This window comes from Mobula hypostoma, chromosome 24, assembly GCF_963921235.1.
Source record: "Mobula hypostoma chromosome 24, sMobHyp1.1, whole genome shotgun sequence".
In the NCBI taxonomy this organism is placed as follows: Eukaryota; Metazoa; Chordata; class Chondrichthyes; order Myliobatiformes; family Myliobatidae; genus Mobula; species Mobula hypostoma.
In genome coordinates, this window is record NC_086120.1 from 50,887,271 (window position 1) to 50,901,484 (window position 14,214).

A 14,214-nucleotide genomic window follows, 5' to 3' on the forward strand; every position below is an offset into this window, starting at 1 on the left:
TAGGGAACTTTCTGCTACAACGAGACAGAAATCAGTCTTTGACCAGCACTGCCCCAAACTCAGGCACCCAACTATTGCCCCAAACGTGGGCTACCTTTGCACACTCAATGCACATGGATTATGGGATAGGGCCTGTTTACTGCTTTAAGAAACCCCACACTTTGACCCTCTGCATCTTGATAATGCTACGCCTCTATGCTTCGAGGATTGGATCTTGGGTCGATGTTAGTCTTCTATTGGTTACTCACGGTGTCCATCAGAGTGTATTTCCCTCCCCCCTCCCCTCCCCCACCCACCCGTAACACGTTAGAATGATGTCTGAAGTCTATTGAAAAGTCACCCTTCCTCATTAGAACACATCATTGGACAACTCCAGCCAATTCTTTAATTTTATTGGATTACACGCGTGTCGGTCAGGGTTATAGACCCCGCCCCTTTCTGCTATTCACTCTAACTTGATAATCGCATCCCTCCTATATTCCTTAATGATTGGACTATCGGAAGGGATATTGGATTCACTATTGGTCAATATTAACATCAATCAATTAACATTCCACCCTCGCCAGTCAACATGTTAGGATGATACGATATCCACAAAGGCCCGCCCATTATTTTATTTTTTATTGGATATCTTGCATCCGAACGCGTGGTTGATTGGGTTAATTAGTTGTCAATAATGATTCAAGGCCGCTCGATATCAGCTTAGGTTGCAGCAGACCCGGAAGTCAGCCTCCATTTTAACCATTGTTGCATTGGAGAGAGGGGAGATTCGGGTCGTCGCTCATAGCAACGGGCCGGGGAAAGGCGAGAAATCCCGCTCCCCGCGCCGCCCCCGATACCTGTTCCCGCAATTGCCTCTGTAATCGTCCCCATTTAAAAGAAAACTTTTTTTAAAATATAAAAATACGATGGCGGTTCTGGAGCCCGAGGCCTAACTTCACTGTTGAAGCCTCGGGGCCGAGTCAGTGGGCAGTCCGTGCCGGCTCGCTGCTGTCCCGGCATCAATGAGGCGCTGAAGCTGGAGGGCTTTTTAAATAGAAAATAATCGAAGAAAATAAACTAAAGAACAATAAAAAGACACAAAAGCGCCGGGAGTTCACTCCACCATCCCCACAAAGCAAATAATCCCCGGAGGGAGGAATCTGCCAAGTTCCAGGTATCACGATAAGGTTGCAGCGAAACGTTTTGTGTTCTGTTTGGATTTGAGGGGAGGCTGGAGCAGGATTGTTGGCTGTCTTCAGTGGTGACAGGACGTGGGAGAGTTTAAGGCAACAAACTTGGTCAACTTTCTTTTATTGGGGGCGGGATGTGGTGACGGCTGCAGTAAGTTTCCAAATTTAACTTGCACTAACTGAAAAAATAAGTTTTTGTTGGCTGGGTTCAACTTGTTTTTTGAAGCAAAAAATTATTGAAAATAACATTTGATGTTCAGTCTTTGAACTTTGTAATTTCGCAGTGATCATTATATTTATGAAATTTTAATTTATAGAATTGGAATATTTTCAGATTCATAAACTGTAAGGAAAATATAATTTTGCATGTTATTTGAAGGATCTTGAACTTTGGTTCTGTGGAATTGGTGCTGAACAGGTTGGATGTGTACTTCAGTAGATTTACAATCAGAATACTAGTTCCTCTGATTTGCAAAGCTCCAGAACAATGAGAGCACAGTGGGTCTTGAGACAAAAGATTTGCTAATGTCAGACAATGGCATCATTATTAAACTTCGGGAGCCAAATGATTGGAACTAGGACATACAGTTTTTGTCTTTAAAGGCACAAGAGATTCTGCAGATGCTGGAAATCCAGAGCAACACACACAAAATGCTGGAGGAACTCAGCAAGTCAGGCAACATCTCTGGAAATGAATAGACAGTCGACATTTTGGGCCGAGACCCTTCATGAGGACTGGAAGGGAAGGGGGAAGATGCTAGAATAATTATGGCTTCTAATGATACATTAGATATTAGTTAATAATCAGTAATAGTTAATATATTATTAATTATTAATAATGTTCTGGCTTCTTCCCCCTGTTGAAGGAATTCAGCCTGAAGCGTTAAAATGTTTATCCGTATCTGTAGATGCTGCCTGACCTACTGAGTTCCTTCAGTGTGTTGTAAAGAGTTGCAGACTGCCTTCCATCCTAGCTCCAGCCACTGTTTTAAAACCAAAGTTAATGTGCTTGGAAGTGTTCTGTGATGTGGCTCCCCCTTGCCCAGTGATGGAAGTTATCCTGATGGCTTTAAGTGGTGTGGTACTGGGCCCACTGGCCCACCATGTCCATGCTCACCATTTTGTCCTGCACAAGTAATGCAGTTCTGCATTCTCTTTTCAACCATTTTAATTCTCAAGGTGCAGGAACAACACTTCATATTCCATCTGGGTAACCTCCAGCCTGAAGGTGTGAACATGGATTTCTCTAACTTCCAATAATTTTTTTCCACCTCCCACTTCTCTCTTCTTTTCCCTTCTCCTTGCCTGCTTATCACCTCCCCCAGTGCTCCTCCTCTTTCCCTTGCTCCCATGGCCCACTCTCCGATCAGATTCCTTCTTCTCCAGCAGTTTGCCTTTTCCAGTTATCACTTCCCAGCTTCTTTCTTCATCCATCACCCCCTCCTCCACTCACCTGGTTACACTGATCACCTTCAACCTTGTCCTCCGCCCACCCCCACCGCCCCGTCTTCTCCATTCCTTTCCAGTCCTCATGAAGGGTTTTGGCCCGAAACATTGAATATTTATTCATTTCCACAGGTGCTGCCTGACCTGCTGAGTTCCTCCAGTCGTTAGTCCTTTTTCAGCCAATACTTATGGGGTTGGGGTTTCCTGGCTGGGGACTATTGTATCATGCCTAGTATCCACCATTGCTTCTCTATACAGGAAGATGTGGTATTATTTCAAGTTGTATGTGCAACGGCGTCACCTGACAGGAAGCAAAGGCCAGAAGTGAATGATGGTATTCAGTGGAACTGTGGACCCATGTCTACTCAATTCTGTTGTCGGGATCTGAAACTGCGTTTTAACATTTGAACCACAGCTGCTCCACTAACTGCCGTTGAACTATTATTTCGAATGTTTCTGGTAATGATTGGTACAATGAAGGTTTGTCAGTTTAAGGATAGTTGGATTCCTGTCCAGTTCTGCGCTGGCTGCTGAGGCCAATGTAGAAATGGTGAGCTGCTTCCGTCAAGGGAAACATTTGAATCATCATAGAGTTGTACGACACAGAAACGGGTCCTCATGTCCCCGTATTCACATTGAGCATCACATTCCCATCTGTACTGAACATAGAACAGTATGGGACTTCGGTCCATGGTGTTGTGCCACCCTTTTACTCCAAGATCAATCTGGATTTTTGCACGGGCGGTGCACATGACCTCAATATACCTCAATATTTTGCTCTTTTGTCTCTTTCTTGATATATTTCCTGTAGTAATTTGTAATGTTTTGTGCTCTACTGCTGCTGTAAAACAACAAACTTCAAGCCATACGTCAGTTAAAATAAACCTGTTTCAGATTCCTTCCCTCCCACAAACCCCTCCATTTTTCTATCATCAGTGTGGCCATCTAAGAGTCTCCTTAATGACTCTCCTACCATCCTCGGCAGGGTATTCCACACGCCTACCACCCTCTGTGTAAAAAAAGTTAAAACTATCTCTGACATCCCCTTACGCTTCGCTCCAGTCGCCTTAAAGGAATGTCCTCTGGTATCAAGCATTACTATCCCGGGGAATACTGCTGGTGCCGCATCATCAAAGCCCTTCTATCGAGTTACTGGTGTTTCCTAGCGTTTGGTGCAGAGCTTTTATTCTTTGGTGATTCAGATGCTCATCCTGATACCTGAATGTTGTATGTCCGTCGTCTTTGGCATCGACACCTCACATGTCCTCCTGTTCCTTTCACGTACAATTATTCAACACTAACTTCGCTGGCCTACGCTCTACTTCAAAAGGAAGAATTCCTCCAGAGTTTGCATGCGATGTGGGGAGAAGTTCTGTGGAATCTTCCTGAATAAGGGGCATGGAGGGTTATGGTCCACGTGTGATTCATTGGGACTAGGTAGAACAGCAGTTTGGTACAGACTAGATGGGCTGAAGGATCTGTTTCTGAGCTGTAGTACTCTGACTCTATGACAGGATGTTCGGTTGTCCTGATCCACATCATGGTACAAATTGTGGTCATGCTATCCCGATCTGTACATGAAAGTCTTTTTAAACAAAGATTCTAACTCCTAAATTTGGTAAGAAACATAGAAAACATACAGCGCAATACAGGCCCTTCGGCCCACAAAGCTGTACCAAACATGTCCCTACCTTAGAACTACCTAGACTTTACCTATAGCCCTCTATTTTTCTAAGCTCCATGTACCCATCCAGGAGTCTCTTAAAAGACCCTATCGTTTCCACCTCCACCACTGCCACCGCCAGCCCATTCCACACACTGACCCCTCTCTGCATAAAAAAAACTTACCCCGACATCTCCTCTGTACTTTTTTCCAAGCACCTCTCGTTTTACTACACCCTCTCGTGCTAGCCATTTCAGCTCTGGGGAAAAGCCTCTGACTATCCACACGATCAATGTCTCTCGTTATCTTGAACACCTCTATCAAGTCACCTCTCATCCTCCTATGCTCCAAGGAGAAAACGCCAAGTTCACTCAACCTGTTCTCATAAGGCATGCTCCCCAATCCAGGCAACATCCTTGTAAATCTCCTCTGCACCCTTTCTATGGTTTCCACATCCTTCCTGTAGTGAGGTGATCAGAACTGAGCACAGTACTCCAAGTGGGGTCTGACCTGGGTGCTATATAGCTGCAACATTACCTCTCGGCTCTTGAACTCAGTCCCACGACTGATGAAGGCCAAAACACCATATGCTTCTTAACCACAGAGTCAACCTGTGTAACAGCTTTGTGTGTCCTATTGATTCGGACCCCAAGATCCCTCTGATCCTCCACACTGCCAAGAGTCTTACCATTAATGCTGTATTCTGCCATTATATTTGACCTACCAAAATAAGCCACCTCACACTTATCTGGGTTGAACTCCATCTGTCACTTCTCAGCCCAGTTTTGCATCCTATCAATGTCTCGTTGTATCCCCTGACAGCCCTCCACACTATCCACAACACCCCCAACCTTTGTATCATCAGCAAATTTACTAACCCATCCCTCCACTTCTTCATTCAGGTCCCAGAAAGATCCCTGAGGCACACCACTGGTTACCAACCTCCATGCAGAATACGACCTGTCTACAACCACTCTTTGCCTTCAATGTGCTAGCCGCTTCTGGATCCACAAAGCAATGTCCCCTTGGATCCCATACCTCTTTACTTTCTCAATAAGCCTTGCATGGAGTACCCTATCAAATGCCTTGCTGAAATCCATATACACTACATCTACTGCTCTACCTTCATCAATGTGCTTAGTCACATCCTCAAAAAATTCATTCAGGCTCGTAAGGCACGACCTGCCTTTGACAAAGCCATGCTGACTATTCCTAATCATATTATGCCTCTCCAAATGTTCATAAATTCTGCCCCTCAGGATCTTGTCCATCAACTTACCAATCACTGAAGTAAGACTTGCTGGCCTATAATTTCCTGGGCTATCCCTACTCCCTTTCTTGAATAAGGGAACAACATCCATAACCCTCCAATCCTCTGGAACCTCTCCCGTCCCCATTGATGATGCAAAGATCATTGCCAGAGGCTCAGCAATTTCCTCCCTTGCTTCCTACAGTAGCCTGGGGTACATCCCGTCTAGTCCCAGTGACTTATCCAACTTGATGCTTTCCAAAAACTCCAGCACATCTTTTTAAATATCTGCATGCTCAAGCTTTTCAGTCATCCCACAGTCGCCAAGATCCTCTTCCACAGTGAATACTGAAGCAAAGTATTCATTAAGTTCCTCCGCTATTTCCTCCGGTTCCATACACACTTTTCCATTGTCACACTTGATTGGTCCTATTCTCTCACATCTTATCCTCTTGCTCTTCACGTACTTGTAGAATGCCTTGGGGCTTTCCTTAATCCTGTCTTCCAAGGCCTTCTCATGGCCCCTTTTGGCTCTCCTAATTTCATTCTTAAACTCCTTCCTGCTAGCCTTATAATCTTCTAGATTCATATCATTACCTAGTTTTTTGAACCTTTCGTAAGTTCTTCTTTTCTCCTTGACTAGATTTACAACAGCCTTTGTGCACCACAGATCTTGTACCCTACCATCCTTTCCATGTCTCATTGGAACGTACCTACTCAGAACCCCACGCAAGTATCCCCTGAATATTTGCCACATTTCTTCCATACTTTTCCCTGAGAAAATCTGTTTCCAATTTATGCTTCCAATTTCCTGCCTGATAGCCTCATAGTTCCCCTTACTCCAATTAAATGTTTCCCTAACTTGTCCTCTCCAATGCTATAGTAAAGGAGATAGTGATCACAATTCTATCTCCAAAATACTCTCCTACTGAGAGACCAGAGACCTGACACCTGACCAGGTTCATTTCCCAGTACCAGATCAAGTACAGCCTCTCCTCTTATTGGCTACATATTGTGTTAGAAACCTTCCTGAACACACCTAACAAACTCCATGCCATCTAAACCCCTCACTCTATGGAGATGCCAATCAATATTTGGGAAATTAAAATCTCCCACAACAACCCTGTTGTTATTATTATACCTTTCCAGAATCTGTCTCCCTATCTGCTCCTCAATGTCCCTGTTGCTATTGGGTGGTCTATAAAAAACACCCAGTAGAGTTATTGACCTCTTCCTATTCCTAACTTTCACCCACAGAGACTCCATAGACAACTTCCTCCTTTTCTGCAGCTGTGACACTATCTCTAATCAACGGTGCCACACCCCCACCTCTTTTGCCTCCCTCCCTATCCTTTCTGAAAAATCTAAAGCCTGGCACTTGAAGTAGCCATTCCTGCCCCTGCACCATCCAAGCCTCTGTAATGGCCACAACGTCATAGCTCCAAGTGCTGATCCACACTCTAAGCTCATCCGCTTTATTCATGATACTCCTCGCATTAAAATACACATCTTAAACCATTGGAGTGAGCGCGTCCCTTCTCTATCACCTGCCTATCCTCCCTTTCGCACTGTCTCCAAGCTTTCTCTATTTGTGAGACAACCTTCCTTTCTTCCGTCACATCAGTTCAGTTCCCACCCCCCAGCATTTCTAGTTTAAACTCCCCCCAGTAGCCCTGCAAATCTTCCCACCAGGATATTGGTCCCCCTCGGATTCAAGTGCAACCCGTCTTTTTTGTACAGGTCACACCTGCCCCAGAAGAGGTCCCAATGATCCAGAAATCTGAATCCCTGCCCCCTGCTCCAATCCCTCAGCCATGCATTTATCCTCCACCTCATTCTATTCCAATACTCACTGTCACGTGGCATAGGCAGTAATCCCGAGATTACTTCCGTTGAGGTCCTGCTTCTCAACTTCTTTCCTAACTCCCTTTAGTCTGTTTTTTCAGGACCTCCTCCCTTTTCCTACCTGTGTCGTTGGTACCAATACGTACTACGACCTCTGGCTGTTCACTTTCCCACTTCAAGCTATCGTGGACATGATCAGAAACACCCTGGACCCTGGCACCTGGAAGGCAAACTACCATTCGTGTTTCTTTCCTGCATCCACAGAGTCGCCTATCTGACCCCCTAACTATAGAGTCCCCTTTCACTGCTGCCATCCTCTTCCTTTCCCTACCCTTCTGAGCCACAGGGCCAGAGGCTGTACCTGTTGCTTCCCCCAGGTAGGCTGTCCCCCCCCCCCCCCCAACAGTACTCAAGCAGGAATACTTATTGTTAAGGGGGACAGCCACTGGGGTACTCTCTAGTACCCGCTTCTTGCCCTTCCCGCTCCTGACTGTTACCCACTTCTCTGTCTCCTGTGGTCCTAGAGTGACTACCTGCCTATAGCTTCTCTTTATCACCTCCTCACTCTCCCTGACCAGACGAAGGTCATTGTAAATTTATGATTGTAGCCTGATGCAGTTTTGTAGCCTGGAGGTTATTAGCGGAGGTTGTGGTGAAGTTCCTTTGGTATTTTAGTAAAGGCTTGTAAACAGCTGAACTGGGAAGGTATTGTATTTTTACTTAAAGATATGGATCTTTCCACCATAACAAGCTGCACTGCTCAACAACCTACCAACTTAGTCCTAGCCTAACCACCAGACAATTTACAATGACCAGTTAACTTACTAACCGGTACATCTTTGAACTGTGGGAAGAAACCAGAGCACCCAGAGGAAACCTATGCGCACATGGGAAGAATGTACACACTTGTTTATAGTAGTGGGCATAATGCTTTTGCATGTCAAAATTCAAGTTTCAGAAGGATTATTGGTCCAATACCATCAGTGTGATGTCAAAATAAATTGGGTCAAGGTGCGAGCAAAGCCCTTAATCCAAAGAATAATTAGAATCTGAATCTCCAGCCAGGAGCAAAGGTGAATAGCACAGGGTTAGAGCAACATCTATGCAGAATCTGAATAAGTGCAAGAGGGGAGGAATTAAAGGATTGGCTAAGTAACAAGAAGGAGGAGTTCACTGGAGCTGCTGGATGAAAGGCTGGCATAAAGTGGATGTGGAGAGGATGTCTCCAATGATGGGAAGGCCAGGACCAGAGGGCACAGCCTCAAAAGTCCCTTTAGAACAGATGAGAAAGAATCTCTTTAGCCAGAGGATGGTGAATCTGTGGAATTTATTGCTACAGATGTCTATGGGGGCCAAGTCATTGGATATATTTAAAGCTGAGGTTGATAGGCTCTCGATTAGTCAGGGCGTCAAATGTATGGGGAGAAGGCAGGAGAATGGGGTTGAGAGGGATAATGAATCAGCCTTGATCAAATAGCAGAGACAATTGAATGGCCCTATTCTGCTCCTGTATCTTCTGGGCCAGTGTTGCTGCTGTGATCACACATGAAGTATGAGCCCAAACTAAATGGCATCTCCAGATCCATTGCTTAACTTCCATGGTGTTCGAGTGTTAGGGACCGACATCAGCAAACCCACTTGGCCATGTAACTCCTTCGGAATCAGGAAGAGCAAAGATCACCGAAACAAGTGTCCATACCTAAAACGTGAGCTCACTCTCCCATTCAACACTGCACAATTGTCTTTCGGATCAGATCCCCTGCTGCTCCAGTACTCTGATTTTAGCGTAGAATTTGTCAGGCTGCTGACTTTTCAGAAATGTACAGAGATGGGGGGGGGGTTAATGTTAAAGATGCTGTGAATTATCCTGTTTCCTTTGAGACCCCCATCAGTAACATCTCAGTGGTCTCAGCTCCACTATTAAAACATTCCGTATCGTTACGAAACTTAATAATTTCATGTCAACAGTTCTGCCTCGGATCGTGGGCTTTGGAGTCTCTCTGCAAAGTTGCTCATGTTGAACTGGGAATCCTGTCATGATCAAATCCGTGATCAGAGCGTCCCGGGGTCAATACCTAGAGGAGGGCAAAGCCAAAGACTGAACACCAGAGCTCAGCAAATCTGGAGGTAGAGAGCCCAGAAAAGTTGATAAGTGTTTATGAAGGCATGATAGAGGTGTACAAGAAGATGAGACGTATTGATAAGAGTGGGCAGAAATGGCTAATTTAAGGTGATTGTGGAGAGGGGATGCCAGGGATTTTTTTTTACACAGAGAGTGGTGGGTGCATGGAACACACTTCTGGGTGGGGGTAAAAGCAGATACATTAGGGACATTTAATGGACTCACAGACAAGCATATAGATGATAGAAAATGGAAGGCTATGTGGGAGGGAAGGTGAGATGAATTTTGGAGTAGGTTAAAGGGTTAGCATAACATCATGGGCTGAAGGACCTGTTCTAGATTCCGTGTTCCTCTATGCCCACTGAGATGCCACCCAAGCTAGTCTCACTTGCTCAAGTTTGATCCATATACTCTCTTTCCTATCCATCTACCTGTCCAAATATTGTTATTTTACCTGGTTCCATATACCCACCAGCTTCTGAGAAAAGTTGCCCCTCAGTTTCTGATTACATCGTTCCCATTTCACCTTGAGCTTTGTGCCAGACTGGAGTTCTGCACCTTCAGGCTGGTGAGAATGTGATGATGCTGGTGAATTTTGTCATCAGTGTCTGTCTCATCTTTGGTCGTCTCCCATCATGTCTCCTCATGAGACCAATTTAAATTTTCTTTGCACATCCTCCCATGAAGCACCCAGAAACTTTTATTACATTAAAGGCGGCAAGAAAATGCAAATTTTTGCACAAAACGTTGCTGTTTGAATTTGAATGGGCAGTCCCTGAGGAACCCCAGCACCATTCGCCTCTCTGAACACCAGTTAAACCAGATTGTGAGACTATGAAAGGGGATCAGCTGAGCAGAACTTGGCCTGTGTTTGTTCATCAGTAGGCGTACACACTCAATAAGTAATGGTGTTGGCTGTAAAGAACTTGGGAGTTATTTTATAAATGCTGCTGCTTGCACTGGAAATGGACTTCAGAAAGCCATGAATTTGTTTTCTCAGTCCTGTTGAAGTGGGAGCTGGCAAGTCTTCTAGCTCCACATAAAACTAGAACCACCTTATCTCACCACAGCCCATTGCACCAAAGTGTTGCAGTATCAGTGAACAGTTTACCCCTGTCAGAGAGCTGAGATTGGCACTGGCTGATACGCCTGCATCCTGCCTTTCTGTTCTGTGACTCAGGTTGGAGGTAAACTCCAGCCCTCTGGTGATTATCTCTGGGACTAGGGTTAATTTAATTGTGGCTATGACCTATCTGTGAAGCTAGTGACTAAACGTGCGAGGAATACACAGGCAGCCATGAGGCAGGAGGTACCATAGCATTAGGACAAGGGCACGGATGGGAAACAGCCTCTTCCCACAGGTCATGAGACAACTGAACTCCCTGCCACCACCCTGGTCCCAAGGTATGAAGCACCAGTACTGTTATACTGTTAACTTTTTAAATACGTCATAGATGTTAATTTAATGGTAATATTACTTTGTGTAATGTGTTGTGCACCTTGGCCCAGAGGAACATTGTTTTCTTTGGTGGTATATATGTGTACAGTTGAATGACAATAAACTGAACTTGAACTTAAAGATAAGCCCAGCATTTTGCTAAGTTTCAGAGTCCCTTTTACATGAAAACAATAAAAAAAAGTAGCAACTTGTCCACTGCCACTCAATGACGCAATTGTATTTCCTTGGCCTGGCGGGCTGCCCATGTTATGGTAGTGCCATACCTAGCTGACAGGAAAGGAAAATCTGCTCGGTTTTCCACAGCCTTTATTTTTCTAGCTGACCCATCTCGGGTCAGTCAGCCCTCCTACACAGAATGGGAAGAATGGGCAAAGAAGTGGCAGATGGGATATAGAGTAGGGAAATGTATGGTGATGCACTTAGTAGAAAGAATAAAGCCAAAGACTATTTTCTAAGCGGGAAGAAAGTTCAAACATCAGGTGTATAAAGAATCAGAATCAGGTTTAATTTCACCAGTACGTGTCGTGAAATATGTTAACTTAGCAGCAGCAGTTCGATGCAATACATAATATAGAAGAAAAAAAAATAAAAATAATAAATTAAGTAAATCAATTACAATGTATGTATATTGAATAGATTAGAAATCATGCAAAGAACAGAAATAATATATAATAAAAAAGTGAGGTAGTGTCTAAGGGTTCAACGTCCATTTAAGATTCAGATGGCAGAGGGAAGGAAGCTGTTCCTGAATAACTGAGTGTGTGCCTTCAGGCTTCTGTACCTCCTACCTGATGGTAACAGTGAGAAACGGGTGGTGGACTTAAGAGTCCTTGTGCAGGATTCCCTAAAGGTTAATTTGCAGATTGAGTTGGTGGTAAGGAAGGCAAATGCAATGTTTGTATTCATTTTGAGAGGACTGGAATATTAGAGTAAGGATGGGATGCTAAGGCTTTATAAGACCGCACTTGGAGTATTATGAACAGTTTTAGGCCCCTTATCTAAGAAAAGATGTGTTGGCACTGGAGGAGGACATTTGTGCGAATGATTCCAGAAATGAAAGGGAGAGTTAAAGTATGAGGAGCGATTGATGGCTCTGGGCCTGTACTCGCTGGAGTTTAGAAGAACAAGTGGGATCTTGTGGAATATTTTAAGGCCTAAAGTGGACATGGAGTGTATGTTTCCAATAGTAGGTGAGTCTAGGACCAGAGGGCACAGCAGAATAAAGGGATAGATGTCCATTTAACGCAGAGATAAGGAGGAATTTCTTTAGCTAGAAGATAATGTATCTTGTGCAGTTCATTGCCACAGACTGATGCAAGCCAAGTTTTTGAGTATATTTAACACAGAGGTTGATAGAACATAGAATAGTACAGCACATTACAGGCCCTTCGGCCCACAGTGTTGTGCCGACCCTCAAACCCTGCCTCCCATATAAGCCCCCACCTTAAATTCCTCCATATACCTGTCTAGTAGTCTCTTAAACTCCACTAGTGTATCTGCCTCCACCACTGACTCAGGCAGTGCATTCTATGCACCAACCACTCTGAGTAAAAAATCTTCCTCTAATATCCCCCTTGAACTTCCCACCCCTTATCTTAAAGCCATGTCCTCTTGTATTGAGAAGTGGTGCCCCGGGGAAGAGGCGCTGGCTATCCACTCTATCTGTTCCTCTTAATATCTTGTATACCTCTATCATGTCTCCTCTCATCCTCCTTCTCTCCAAAGAGTAAAGCCCTAGCTCCCTTAATCTCTGATCATAATGCATGCTGTCTAAACCAGGCAGCATTCTGGTAAATCTCCTCTGTACCCTTTCCAATGCTTCCACATCCTTCCTATAGTGAGGCGACCAGAACTGGACACAGTACTCCAAGTGTGGCCTATCCAGAGTTTTATAGAGCTGCATCATTACATCGCGACTCTTAAACTCTGTCCCTCGACTTATGAAAGCTAACACCACATAAGCGTACCCTATCTACCCTATCCACCTGTGAGGCAACTTTCAGGGATCTGTGGACAAGTACCCCAAGATACCTCTGCTCCTCCACACTACCAAGTATCCTGCCATTTACTTTGTACTCTGCCTTGGAGTTTGTCCTTCCAAAGTGTACCACCTCACACTACTCCGGGTTGAACTCCATCTGCCACTTCCCAGCCCACTTCTGCATCCTATCAATGTCTCTCTGCAATCCTTGGTAATCCTGTACGCTATCTACAACACCACCAACCTTTGTGTCGTCTGCAAACTTGCCAACCCACCCTTCTATCCCCACATCCAGGTCGTTAATAAAAATCACGAAAAGTAGAGGTCCCAGAACAGATCCTTGTGGGACCCCACTAGTCACAACCCTCCAATCTGAATGTACTCCCTCCACCACGACCCTCTGCCTTCTGCAGGCAAGCCAATTCTGAATCCACCTGGCCAAACTTCCCTGGATCCCATGCCTTCTGACTTTCTGAATAAGCCTACCATGTGGAAGTTTGTCAAATGCCTTACTAAAATCCAGATAGATTCTGGGTCAGTCATGGTGTCAAATGTTACAGGGAGAAGACAGAAGGGTGGGGTTGAGAGGGATAATAAATCAAACACGTTGGAATGGTTTAGCAAACTCAATTGGCTGAATGGCCTAATTATGCTCCATGTGTTCTGGTCTTCACCGGTGGGATGGGAGAACCCGAAGTTTACAGTTTCTTCACATGAGTAAAGAAAATTCTTAAGTAGAATATAAGAGTCAATACCAAACCTTGTTTCTTCAAATCAGTTTCAATTCAATTTGTTTAATTGCCGTTCAACCATATATGTATACAGCCAAACAAGACAGCATTCTCCAGGGACAAGGAGCGAAGCATCATACCAACAGTCATACACAGCACAGGCACATATAAGATATCAGTAAAATACAGTCGCACAAAAAATATGGTCCCAGAGCTCAGGTTTATTGGTATATGTCCACAGTTATCATCAAATTCATAGAACAGAAAAGGATATTTTAACACAGCATTTGTATTCAGTATGTTATTGTTCCATATGAACCTCTACCCTGGAGCTGAGGTTTTCTGTAAACCTGTCAGCATTTTTCACTTCATCCTTCCTCCTTGGTGACAGCACCACTTTCTCACCATTCTGCAGCTATGGACAGCTTGTTAAATTATTGACATTGTTTTACATTTTTGATCTCAAGTTTTGGGCTCCTCCAATCATAGAAATGCCATGGGGTGGACCAAGAGTTTATTCGGGACATTATAAGACCATCCAGCTGC

The 14,214-nt window shown here is 44.4% G+C and overlaps 1 protein-coding gene across 1 annotated transcript in view; it reads left to right on the top strand.

The window, feature by feature from the left end:
- Positions 1–751: 751 nt before the first annotated feature.
- gatad2ab (GATA zinc finger domain containing 2Ab) overlaps positions 752–14,214 on the top strand; it is a 212,835-nt gene continuing 199,372 nt past the window's right edge. The window contains exon 1 of the mRNA XM_063032321.1: positions 752–1,156. The gene's annotated coding sequence lies outside the window, so the exon portion shown is untranslated. The remainder of the gene's footprint in view (positions 1,157–14,214) is intronic.